General features: G+C 43.5%; 1 long non-coding RNA gene across 1 annotated transcript; it reads right to left on the bottom strand.

Annotated features, from left to right (window-relative positions):
- Nucleotides 1-3,757: 3,757 nt before the first annotated feature.
- Nucleotides 3,758-11,842, bottom strand: LOC125443502. The gene is made up of 3 exons (XR_007246131.1): nt 11,175-11,842; nt 7,255-7,889; nt 3,758-4,897 (listed from the first exon to the last, which is right to left on the bottom strand). It is a non-coding gene; the product is annotated as an uncharacterized LOC125443502 (long non-coding RNA).
- Between the last annotated feature and the right edge of the window lie 19 nt (nt 11,843-11,861).

Here is an 11,861-nt window from a genome sequence, read left to right as displayed (position 1 = left end):
GACTAGGCATCCCCCTCTGAGTTCTGGCATTATGAGAGAGGCAGAATATCTTCTGCGTGTCCACTTTCTCCATACCATGTATCATATTATAAACTTATTACTGGTTTGTTTCGTAATGTTCCTCATGCTTTTCTGGGGAGATTATTATTTTTGTGAATCGTCCTGCTGTTTTCAATTAGATTGTTTGATTCGTTCTGTAGAAGCTGCCTGTTGAGCATTTATAATAGAGGCCTGGTATGTAAAAACATTTTTTAAAAATGCATAATTATTTCAGAGCAATTAAGAAAAACCAAAAGAACTAAAGTGCAAAAAAGAACTGAAGCCAGCAGTGTTACGCAAGCCATAGGTTGGATTCAGTCAGCTCTTCTATTCAATATTGTCCAATTCCCCTCCTGAGGGTAGCCCCCAAATTCACATGATTTTTGTCCAGGCAACCAGGACAGCATGTTTGGAAGATCAAATGGGAACCTTCCTTTTCACGAACAAAAAAAGCTGGTTGCCTCTAACTCTGTAAGAGCAATGAGAAGCCTGTGCCGTGTGGATTCTGAATAAAATCACAAGAGCTCCGGAAGAATCTGGATTTGGCCAGTGTTGGGAAAGGGCCCCTGTTACTAATATCCGCTGCTAATCCTCTGCTGTAGAAATAAAACAATGCCCTGAAATAACAGGTGACCGTTGCTTCAATGCTCTTTATCTTTCTGTGTGAAGAATCTTCAGCATAACGGAAACTCGCGGGCCACTTCAGTAGCTGAGCATTGTGGGTAAATTTTTTCTGAACCAGCTGGGTTTCTTACCTCAGCAAACCTATCTCATTGTAAAAGCTGGTGCCAGAGAAAAAAAACGACTCGTACATGACTGATACTTCAGTACCCATTGTACAAGCTGTGCTGTGGACCTCATTTGTTTGGACAGCAAAGTTTTCAGGCAGTAAATGTTGACCAGAGTGGTTCTTTATGACTGGGATGGTTAGTTACCATGAAAGAACTCAAGATGGGAAGTCTTCTGATTTGTGTCTTGAGTTCCAGCTACTGGTGTGACCATGGCTCATTCCGCACATGCAGAATAATGCACTTTCAAACTGCTTTCAGTGCTCTTTGAAGCTGTGCGGAATAGCAAAATCCACTTGCAAACAGTTGTGAAAGTGGTTTGAAAATGCATTATTTTGCATGTGTGGAAGGGGGCTTAGATTTTTAAAATTACTTGGCTGGTTAAGGATACCAGCTGCTGTACAACTGGGGAAGACATTTCACTATACCCAGAAGCACATCAGAAGCCAATAGGCTGTTATCTTACTGTCAAATGGGATGATGATCCCTTCTTCAATATGACCTACATTAGGATAAAGGTACTTTGAATAAATCAGTGAGTGAAGCTGAGGTAAGAAACCCAGCTTGATTCTGCAAAAAATTACCCACAATGCAGCTGCTGAAGTGGCACATGAGTTTCCATTATGGCACAAACTGATTCCCCATCTAGTGATCTGTTACAGCACCTCTGCAGGTGTGACAGTTCTGATTCAGAGGGATGAGAGGAGTGCAGCAGCTTGGGATGTTTGGAGAAAGGTCTGGCTGCGTGCCTTCAAATCCAGATAAAAACCCAAACACAACCCCACATACTGGTGTTTTTGGACTGATGAAAATGGTGAAAGTTTCCTATGGCCTTAACTCCTATGGCCAGTGACAAAGGGCAGAGTATATTTCCTCTGCCTTTTCCAAGCTCAAGGCAACTTGTGGGAATCTCTGGCAGGAACAGGAGACTTCTGCTACCTGCTTCTTCTCTGAACAGTGGCTGGGGCTAGCATGGTCATAAAAAAAGATACCTCTTTCCTCTTGAGCTCCTTCTGGTGGTGCATTACTCATTGAAGACCAAAGCTGTGGAGTACTATAGGAACAATCAACACACTGATACCATTTACCCAGCATCTCCTCATAAGTTAGAGTTTGCCAAAGCAAGGATTCCTTGTTCAAGAATGTAGAAAGGGGGGAATTCCTTGCCATATGAAGTATGTAGTGGTATGTAGAGTCAGCGTGGTGTAGTGGTTAAGAGCAGGTGGATTCTATTCTGGAGAACTGGGTTTGATTCCTCATTCCTCCACCTGAGCGGCAGAGGTCCATCTGGTGAACCAGATGTGTTTCCGCACTCCTACATTCCTGCTGGGTGACCTTGGGCTAGTCACAGTTCTTTGGAAATCTTTTAGTCTCACCTCACAAGGTGTCTGTTGTGGGGAGAGGAAAGGAAAGGAGCTTGTAAGTCATCTTGAGTCTCCCTCAGGAGAGAAAGATGGGGTGTAAACCCAAACTCTTCTTCTGTGTACATGGAGTATCCTCCAACAGTGAACTGAATGGTATAGGGTTAGGGTAAAGGACCTCTCTGTCAATTGCAGATTAGGGCTGATTCACCTGTACTGCTGAGAGGACAAAGCAAAGGGGGACATAATTTGGGAAGCAGGGGGCTGGTTGCCTTCAGGAGCCCAGACACTACTCTGTGCAGCTATCAGTTCAGTGGTACCTTTGTTAAGGGAGAGGAGTGGAGTATCTTTGAATCCGACCCCTCTATAGCCAAACATTCAGGAGCTGCTGGAAAACATGGCGGAAACATCATGTCATTCATTCAACATGACCAAACAGCAACCCAAGCTAATAATAATGAAGACAGCTTCTTCATTATTGTCCTGGGATAGTGTGAACAGGGTTCTTAATTAATGGTAAACTGTTGAAAATCTTCATGTCCTGTCACATTAGAGGATTAGCTAAGAGGAAGTCAGTCTGTATCCTATGGTAGCAGCCATATAAACTGCAATGCCTTAAACCTTAGTTGAGCAAAAATGGTGCAGTGGTTGGTCTAAAAATGGGGAAATCTGGGATAAAAATCCCCACTGTGCCATAATGTGTGACTATGCCTAACATACTTCACAGTGGTGAGGATAAAATGGAGGCAGAGAGGATTATATATATCACTGTGACTTCCTCCTGGGAGAAAAGGTAGGATAGAAATGTAATAAATAAATTCCCTAAGTGTTTTAGCAATCTTGGATACAAGGTATAAGCTACGAACAGCATGTTGTAGTGGTTAAGAGCAGTGAACGGTAATCAGGTGAACCAGGTTTGATTCCTCATTCCTCCCCATGAGTGGCAGACTCTAATCTGGTGAACTGGATTTGTTTTCCTGCTCCTCCACGTGAAGCCTGCTGGATGATCTTGGTCTAGTCATAGTTCTCTCAGAACTCTCTCAGCCCCAACTGTCTCACAAGGTGTCTGTTGTGGGGAGGGGAAGGGACGGCAGTTGTAAGCAACTTTGAGACTTCTTGAAGGTTGAGAAAAACAGAGTATGAAAACAAATCCTCCTCCTCTTCTTCTATTCTCCACCCCAAAAAGAAGTTACTTGCCAGATTCAGCAAGTGCTGGAAAGGACTTCTGTACCTTAATTCACAGAAAAGTGTTCCCAGTTTCAATAGACACTGTTAAACACAATAGACCAGGGGTCGGTTGTTAAAAAAATACATTAATATATTCATATTCAGACCAGGCTATAGAGCTTGTTGTGTTTTCAGAAATAATTATATTAGATCCCCTCTATTCCTCTTCCCACCTCGGACTAACCAATTTTATATAGATTTAGTGTGTGAGTTCTCTGGATTTGGGATCAATTCGTTGCACTTTAATCTACAGTAAACATCACATTTTAATTTCTTGTAAAATCACAGGATACAGTCCTGCAAACAGTCAGGTTGTAAATAATAAATTCCACTAGATGTCCATTTTTTTGTGTGTTTTTAATCTTTATTTCAGTTTAGTATTTCTTTTATTACTGGCATTGATTTACATAAACCGGGCATGTATCGATTTTTTGTTTAATTCAGACAAAATTCTACATGAGAATTAACCAATTATGTTTGCTATAAAAAAACTGTACCGCATCTTCGGTTCCACCAACTCCGATTTGCTGATTAGCAGAACTGCAGTTTGTCTCCCAGGAAAGAGAAAATGCTCCCAGTATCATAATAATTTCCCCCCGTGTTATGCTAGGACTACCTCTAACATATTATCAATAACCTGATGAGAATAAGAATTGCTGATATGGATTCAAAATATACACCAAGCAAACGCCTCTACTGATGCTTCAGTCTTTTTGCTAGGAGCTATTTCGAAACTCAGAAAAACCGAATGACTTTGAATAGCTCATGAAATCTAAGTATGCAGACCTCTTAACATTAAATAGAAAATAATGATACGCTATAAGAAACAAATAAAAGCATGGTTGTGGCAATTTAGCAGTGAAGGTTTTAAAATACAACCTGTGCATGAGAAGTATTACACAGAATGGATAATCAACCAGAATAAACTTTATAATAACAGAAAACCAATCTCTCGGGTTGTTGATTTTTTAAAAAATTAAAACAAATCAAGACTGAGATGACCAAAAAAGAAAAAAAAAAAGGATTTATTGCAGAAGAAAGAGGCATGTATAAAATCTGTAATGGATTTGATGGAGAAAAATCAAAGTTGAGAAAGCAGGAAAGAGAAGAAAATGGAAGCCATAATGTTTACCAGCAAGCAGAGTCCAATTTGATGCTCTGCGTGGGTTTAAAAAGGAGATTTTCTGTGCCTGAAAAAGAGAGAAAGAAGGCCTGGTCTCCAATTGGTCAGAAAACTGTAGCCCGAGTAATGGATTGTAAAACACTCAGGGAATTCCAGAGAACAGCAAACATAGCAGTCTCACCTCTCCACTTACCCAGATAGACCCGGCAGGTACTCTTGCATGGTGAGGTGCAGATAAACATGAGCCACTATATCTATCATATTCATTTCTCTTTTATTCAAGCATCCGTCTGACTCTGCTGAGGACGAATTCGCCGGCGTTTACTCAAGACAAAATCCCCCCAGTCCGAAGGAAGGATCTGTGCAGCGAAGGAAGAGTTTGCACACGCATCCCTGCTCAGAGGAGGAATCGCAAGCATGAACAGGGCTGCAGCTGCCCTTCCTGTGACCCACAAAGCCTCATCTAGCGGTGAACAGAGACCCAGGCAGATAACTGGCAACGGCACTGATAAAACAGAGTATTGGGCTAGGATTTGGGAGAGCAGGGTTCAAATCCACATGCTGTCAGGGTAGCTCACTGAATGACCTTGGGACAGTCACTCTCTCTTACCCTAACCTACCCTACAGGGTTCTTTTGGGTTACCATGGGAGGAGGGGAGTAAGATATAAATACCCAAACAAAATTCAGAAAGCAGGAGTCAGGAACTGGGGGCTGGATCCCCCAGTCTTTTCAAAACAGTGGTAGCTATTATCAGCTGGTGATCTATTTTGCTGATTGTTTGGGATCCCGTAGAGGGATGGCACTTTTCTCTGATGCAAGGAACTTTGGTGCAGAGGGCTCCACGGCGTTCAACCAATTGTGAATCAGGGCTCAAGAACATGCCTGTTCTGATATTGGCTCTTTAATTGCATGCTTTAATTTCTTGGATCCTTAGCCTTTCATTATAAGTTACGGAGAGAGAGATCCCATTGAAAACAGGTGGTTTTTGCTACACCACATAATTGACAAAGACACCAACACACATTTTGCTCTGGTTCTGCTTCACACTTAGTGAAGTTCTTAAAGCCACCAAACCAAGCTGTTCCTTGCCTGATTCAAACAGAACAGCTGGTGCAGCATAGTGGACAGAAGAAGAATTTGGATTTATATCCCACCTTTCTCTCCTATAAGGAGCCTCAGAGCGACTCACAAACTCCTTCCCTTCCTATTCCCACAACAGACACCTTGTGAAGTGGGTGGGGCTGAGAGAGTTCTGAGAGTACTGTGACTAGCCCAAACTCACCCAGCAGGCTTCATGTAGATGAGACAAATCCAGTTCACCAGATCAGAGTCAGAAGCTCATGTGGCGAATTGGGGGAATCAAGCATGGTTCTCCAGATCAGAGCCCCCCGCTCTCAACCAGTCCTCTACGCTGGCTGCATAGAGTGTTGGATGAGGATTCCAGGAGACCCGATTTGAATCTCCGCTTTATCCATGGAAGCTCACAGGGTGACCTAGGACCCAATCACAAACTCTCTCCCTAGCCTACCTCACAGGATTGTTGTTGTAGGCAAATGGAGCAGGGAGAACAAATTCCTGAGCCAATCTGAGACTCAACTGGAGAGAAATGTGGAATATAAATAAACAAATGCAAATGTACTTGCTTCAGACAGGACACAGTGCCACCCAAGTTAAATACACATTTGTCACATCCTGCATCAGTATTGCCTACCCAGACTGGCAGCAGCTCTCCAGAGTCTCGGATAGCTGTCCTCCGTACCACCTGACTCTTTTAATACTGGGAATGCTGGGCTGAACATGGGACCTCCTGCATGGAAAGCAGATGCTCTAACCATTGGGCCACAGTCTTTGATAGGAAAAGCTGCTTCGTGCTAAGCCAGGTCATTAGTGGATCAAAGGCAGCGTAGTCTGCTCAAACTGGTTCCCCAGTATCTCAGGAAAAAACTTTGACATCAGAACCACCTGATTTTTTTTTTGAAACTGGAGATGGCAGGAACTGAACCTAGTATTTTCTGCACTACCACTGAGCCACAGTCCCTCCCAATTTTACATGTGTCCATATATAATGGCAAAGAGAAGTATGGCAATGCACTTTGCTTTCACATATGAATCTTCCTGTTTGCTGCATAAGGCAGAAGTGTATGAAATGGCTCAAAATCTTCCCTAGCTCAGAGCTGTTTCTCTCAGCCTGCTGGGGGTGGGGCATAAAAGTCTATGCACTCTTTTTTTTTAGAATGACACAAAACCACTCCTCCTACTATCTACTGATCAAAAAACTGGTTCCTATTACATTGCTTATTGGACATTCCATCCCATGGAACATATAGACCTAGAACTGCGTTATCTGCCTTGATTCTCAGAAACAAAGGTGTACTATAAATAACATAATTAAAAGCAAGTAAAGACAGCATGCACAGTTCAACATGCGCAGAGTTCTGTACAGGATGCTTCTGTTGCACATCAATGTCTATGGTCACTGCAAGCGAAATCTAGTTCGAAGACCAGAGGGATGAGAATTCCCACCAGGACTCAAATCGTATTGACTGACTAAATTTCACCTGGGTGATTCAGTGAGATCCAGCACAGACTCACGCATACTTAATTTTTATTGATTTCAATGAGGCTTAAGCAAGCGTAACTTTACACTGGATTGAAACCACAGTGATTAAAAAAGAAAGGGAGTGAAAACTGGAATTCGGAGAAATTTCCACTCACTTGCTTCTTGCAGCTCCATTGGTGTAATCTGCCTGACTTGGGCCAAACTGCCAATTTATCCCAAAGGAAAACTGAACTGCCAAAAAAAATAAACGATTCAGATTGTCCCTCTGAATCACGTAGGTCCATATAAGAAATTAAGAAGGAGAAATGTCACGGATGCTGCAGCCACTGTCTCTTCTCGCCTTGTGATTCTTGGCATCGCAATAGTCCCGGGCATTCTTCTTTATTAAAGATAAACAGAAAGGTTGACAGGGCAAATTAATTTCATACATATAAATTAACTCAGCTTATCCTCTCCTTTCATCCACGCTGCATCGCAGCCGGGGATCGTAGCGCTTTCCTTCCTGCCACCAGCAAACAAGAATTTATTGAACATATGTTTGTGTTCCACTTAATAAAATAATACGCCGATATTTTTCAGATCAACTTTGTTAGTAATTCATGAAGTGACTATTTATGCTAATCGGGCAGAAATGTGCCGAATCCATTACATAAATTTGAATGCAAAATGCTCAATTATGAAATAAAACACAGGTAATGCAAACAGTAAATTACACCCAGTGAGGAAAAATATACATCTATACACAGGTGCAGACGAAGAATAGATCTTTGAGGTGGATTTTCTCAGGCATCTGCAAATTGTTTAAAGAGAAAAGGATTAATAAATACTGAATTACAAGGATGATTATTTCCCTCATAATTCACCTATTCGTAATGACTTCTGGTTATCGGGATACTGTTTTCATAGACATGGACAAGGAGGGGGACTTGTTTCCTCAGCAATTTTACCCCATCAGATTATCTCGTCTGATTCTATTATTTCTTTCCCATAAATCTGCTAACAGTGATTTGTTATTTGCTTGTCCCGTTAAGGGATCTAAAGCATGGTTAAAAGGATTTATCTAGCTGGGTGTCTAAGAGCAGGGGATACCTCAGCCATTTCTACTTCCCCTGTAGAAGTCTTTGGGAAATCAATTGGATTGCCTTTCGTACTTAATTGTAGTGGGCACAGTTTGGTTCTATGCCATAAAATAAGGCACTGGATAAACAAAGGGAGTCATAACTGCACTTAATGTGTTAGCCTTGACAGATGAGTTTAAGTTATAACAAATGACACTCAAAGTCAATATAACTCACAAGAGGTATGTCGCCTGACTTTTCTAAACCTTGCTTTGCTTGTTTGCTCAGCCAAGGAAGTCTTTCATATGTACTCTGGCAGGCACCAAGGACTGTGTCATAGTGTTGTGTGGCGCTATGTCGGAATGGCGTGTGCAGCGTGTGGGCCGCTGTGTAGTTCGCCGAACTGGCAATGCCTTGCCTGTTGCAAAAGAAGCTCTCCATGTCTGGAAAGCTCAATGCTCTTCTTTTGAAAACCAGTCTTTGACAACCAGATACCCCCAGCTGTGCATTCTTGAAGGGGGAGAGAAGAGTTCCTTGAAAAGCAGAAAGACTATTAAAACTGGGCCTTATAGACTCTGTCGATTAATAGACAGGCTCGAAAGCAAGCAAACTAGAAGCGAGAGACAGTGTAGGCACAGGGAGGGAATTTGGCCTGTCATAGCCACAAAAAGACAGAGGACTGAATGGCTCTAATTGAAAGAAGAGCCTGCAATTGTTAGAGAATAGGCAGTCTTAATAGAGAACTGTAAATGTTTAGACACCCATTGTGGGTTCTCAATAATACAGCAAAACGCTGCCAAAACGCGAAATCTGCATTGGGAAAAGGAAGAAGGTGGTCGTGTTTCTTCAGGAGGTTATCTTTAAAACTGAGCACAGCCCTCCTTCTCCTCTTCTTCCCGGGTACACTACTCAACAGGCTACGCTTGACTGCCCCCCGTCACCTCGAACATTCAAATTAGGAGAATCCCACACTTGCAGTAATTGGACTTGATATTTTGCAGGCCAAAGCCCAGTGAAGTTTGCAGCAGTAGATGTCATTCCCCAACACTGTTTGCTTTAATTCTCTGCCTATTTTTCAAAGCTGACTCAAGGCGGGGGGGGGGGGAGGGGGGGATAGTAATTTAAGGGCTGAAAACTACATTAAAACATCTCTGCCCAAAGGAACTGGTTTTTTTAATGGGATGAAGGAGATGTTTCTAATCCGACAAAACTGCTACAAGTGTAACTCCAGAAGAGCAATAACTTTTTTTTTTTCAGTTTAAAGTATTAACACGTGTTTGTGATTCATAGCAGCCAGAAGGCTAAAAATGATCTATCACACCACATTTATCTTACTGCAGAAGAAACCAAATAGAAGGAATTTAGCCTGTCCTGATGAGATTTATGGAGGAAAAAATGTGTTTTTTGGGGGGTGGGGGTGGAATTGTTGTTGCTGACAATTCTCAGACACTGAAATCAAACCTAGACGCGTCACGTTGACTTAACTCGTGAATGCAATCTCTGAAACGTTGTCAGAGATCTCTGCATTTTTGCATTCTGCCTACAAAGCAATCTTGGCATCCTAGGGTGGCAACTCTAAGTTTTCCATGCCAACACGTCAGTCCAGACACCATCTCAAAGAGTCTGAGACCAAACTACAGTACAGATCCCAACAACAATGGCTGAGAAATGTCAGGACACCCAAAATACCTGTTCTGTAATAAGCTGAGTTTGGGTAACTACAGAAAAGGATGGCTTCTGTAGACCAATGGCAAAGGCCCTCTAAGCAAACTCAATACTTGTGAGATTTTCCAGGAGGAAACGCTCATAGCAGGCAGAAGCCATTCACCAAAGTACAATGGTCAAAAGACTGGTTTAATATATGACTAAGTGTCATCTGTTGGGTTTCTGAGAATTACTTTTTCCAGATAAACAACTTTATAGCGCTGCACTTAATCTTACTAACCAGAAGCAACCTGTTTATCATCAAATTACAGGTAACTCTAGTTCTATTGATGTTACCATGAAGTTAGGTTGTTGTATTTTTTTAAAAAATCAAGGCTGTCACTTTTAAATATTGGTTTGTCTTAATACACACACATTTTTAAAAAGGTGGGGCTGGAGCAGATATATCTAAAGTCTTTTTCCTCAAAATATTCTGCGGGGTTAATCTTCTACATATAGATGGGAATGAGTTAAAGAATGATTGGCAAACTGCCTTCAATTAGAGGAAGATTTGCAAATCCTCGGGCTTTAAGGAGTTAATGTCAGGCTGTCCTGTCATATTTACACTTTTATGGTTCCCCCCACTTCGAGAAAATTGAAAGCGGTTCAAACATGAAGCCGACCTATACTAACATATACCGAAAGGTGGCGCTGTCGAGGTTTAAACTGAACACTTCAAGGCTGGTTAATTTCCTTCCCATCCATTCTCCTTTGAAACGGGTTAACACCCCACCTTCTCTCCTCCCAAAAGGGGGGTATTTGTATGTTTTGATTTTTAATTTCATAGACCAACCCCCCCCCTCCCGGAAACATCTGCTCGCAAGGGTTAAGGTTCATATTTTAAACCTTTAAAAAAAAAAATTCGCTCCACACACACATACTCACCCCGTCCCCGAAATGCAATTTTTAAACTTTAGAACATATTTTGGAGGTTTCTGCAGTTTTTTTCTTAATGCATTCGCTTCGGGGAAGGGGCAGCATTGGAAAGAAAAGAGGGGAGCGACATCGTAGCAGGCAGCTAGAAACTTTTTTCTAACACTAGGACCTCTTGTGGATTCATCGAGCGGAGGATCGGGCCCGCAGCCCTCCTAGCCAGGAAGCCGATGAGTGCCCCTGATGCCCTAAGAGGAAAAGATGGGCAAGCGGGGAGGGAGTACCGGGCGCGGAGCGGGTGGGGGAGGGGGCTCAGGTTGGCTCCTCCTCGGGGGACAGCGGAGGTCTGCATTAACTCTTCCCCAACCCGTGGCTTTCCCAAAAGGGGTAGGATCCACAATCCTACCCCTTAACCCCCCCCCCCTCCCTCCCGTCCCTACCTCGAGCCGGGAAACGGTCGATCTCTGGAGCGCCCCCTCCGCGCAGATCGTTCCCAATCGCGGATAGAGCGCGAGTTCCTCCCGGGGCTCCGAAGGCAAAGCGACGAGAGCAAAGCAGCTGTGCAAGCACCCTTCTGCCCCCCCCCCGCCAAGTTAACCAGATGTTTCAGTGCGCTGCAAAAGGCACGAGGAACCAGGCGTCCTTGGCGACTGGAAAGCCTCCGTCCGTCTCCAACCGGTACCCCGCGGGCACTTTCGAAAGACCTGCCAATCACTCCCCGGTAGCAACGACACGGCGGCTTTCTGGAGGTCTCGGCGACTCCTCTCCGGGGGGCGCGTCCCAAGCGAGCGGCTTCGGCGGCGAAGGAGTTAAAAGAACAAAAAAGCCCTCTTCCCCAGCTGACAGTCAGCTGATTGGCTCCCTGATTGACAGCTTCGAAAAGTTTCCTTGTTACTATATTTTTATGCTAATGAGGGCCGGCTTCGCGGGCGCCGATTGGCTGGGCCCGGGCGTCCCTGTCCCCCTTGACGTCAGGCGCGCTATAAAAGGCCGCCTGCTCGCAAACTCTCCTCCTGGACGAGCGCTTTAAAACACTTCTCGCGGCCGGCGCTTGTTGGGACTTTTAAGTCGCTCTGATTTTTTCTCCTCCTCCTCTTCCCCCAGCAACAAAAACCTGGCGCTGTTTG

The sequence above is a fragment of the Sphaerodactylus townsendi genome, linkage group LG14, assembly GCF_021028975.2.
Source record: "Sphaerodactylus townsendi isolate TG3544 linkage group LG14, MPM_Stown_v2.3, whole genome shotgun sequence".
Classification (NCBI taxonomy): domain Eukaryota; kingdom Metazoa; phylum Chordata; class Lepidosauria; order Squamata; family Sphaerodactylidae; genus Sphaerodactylus; species Sphaerodactylus townsendi.
Note: the sequence above shows the minus strand (reverse complement) of the source record. Positions and strands in the feature narration are given on the sequence as shown.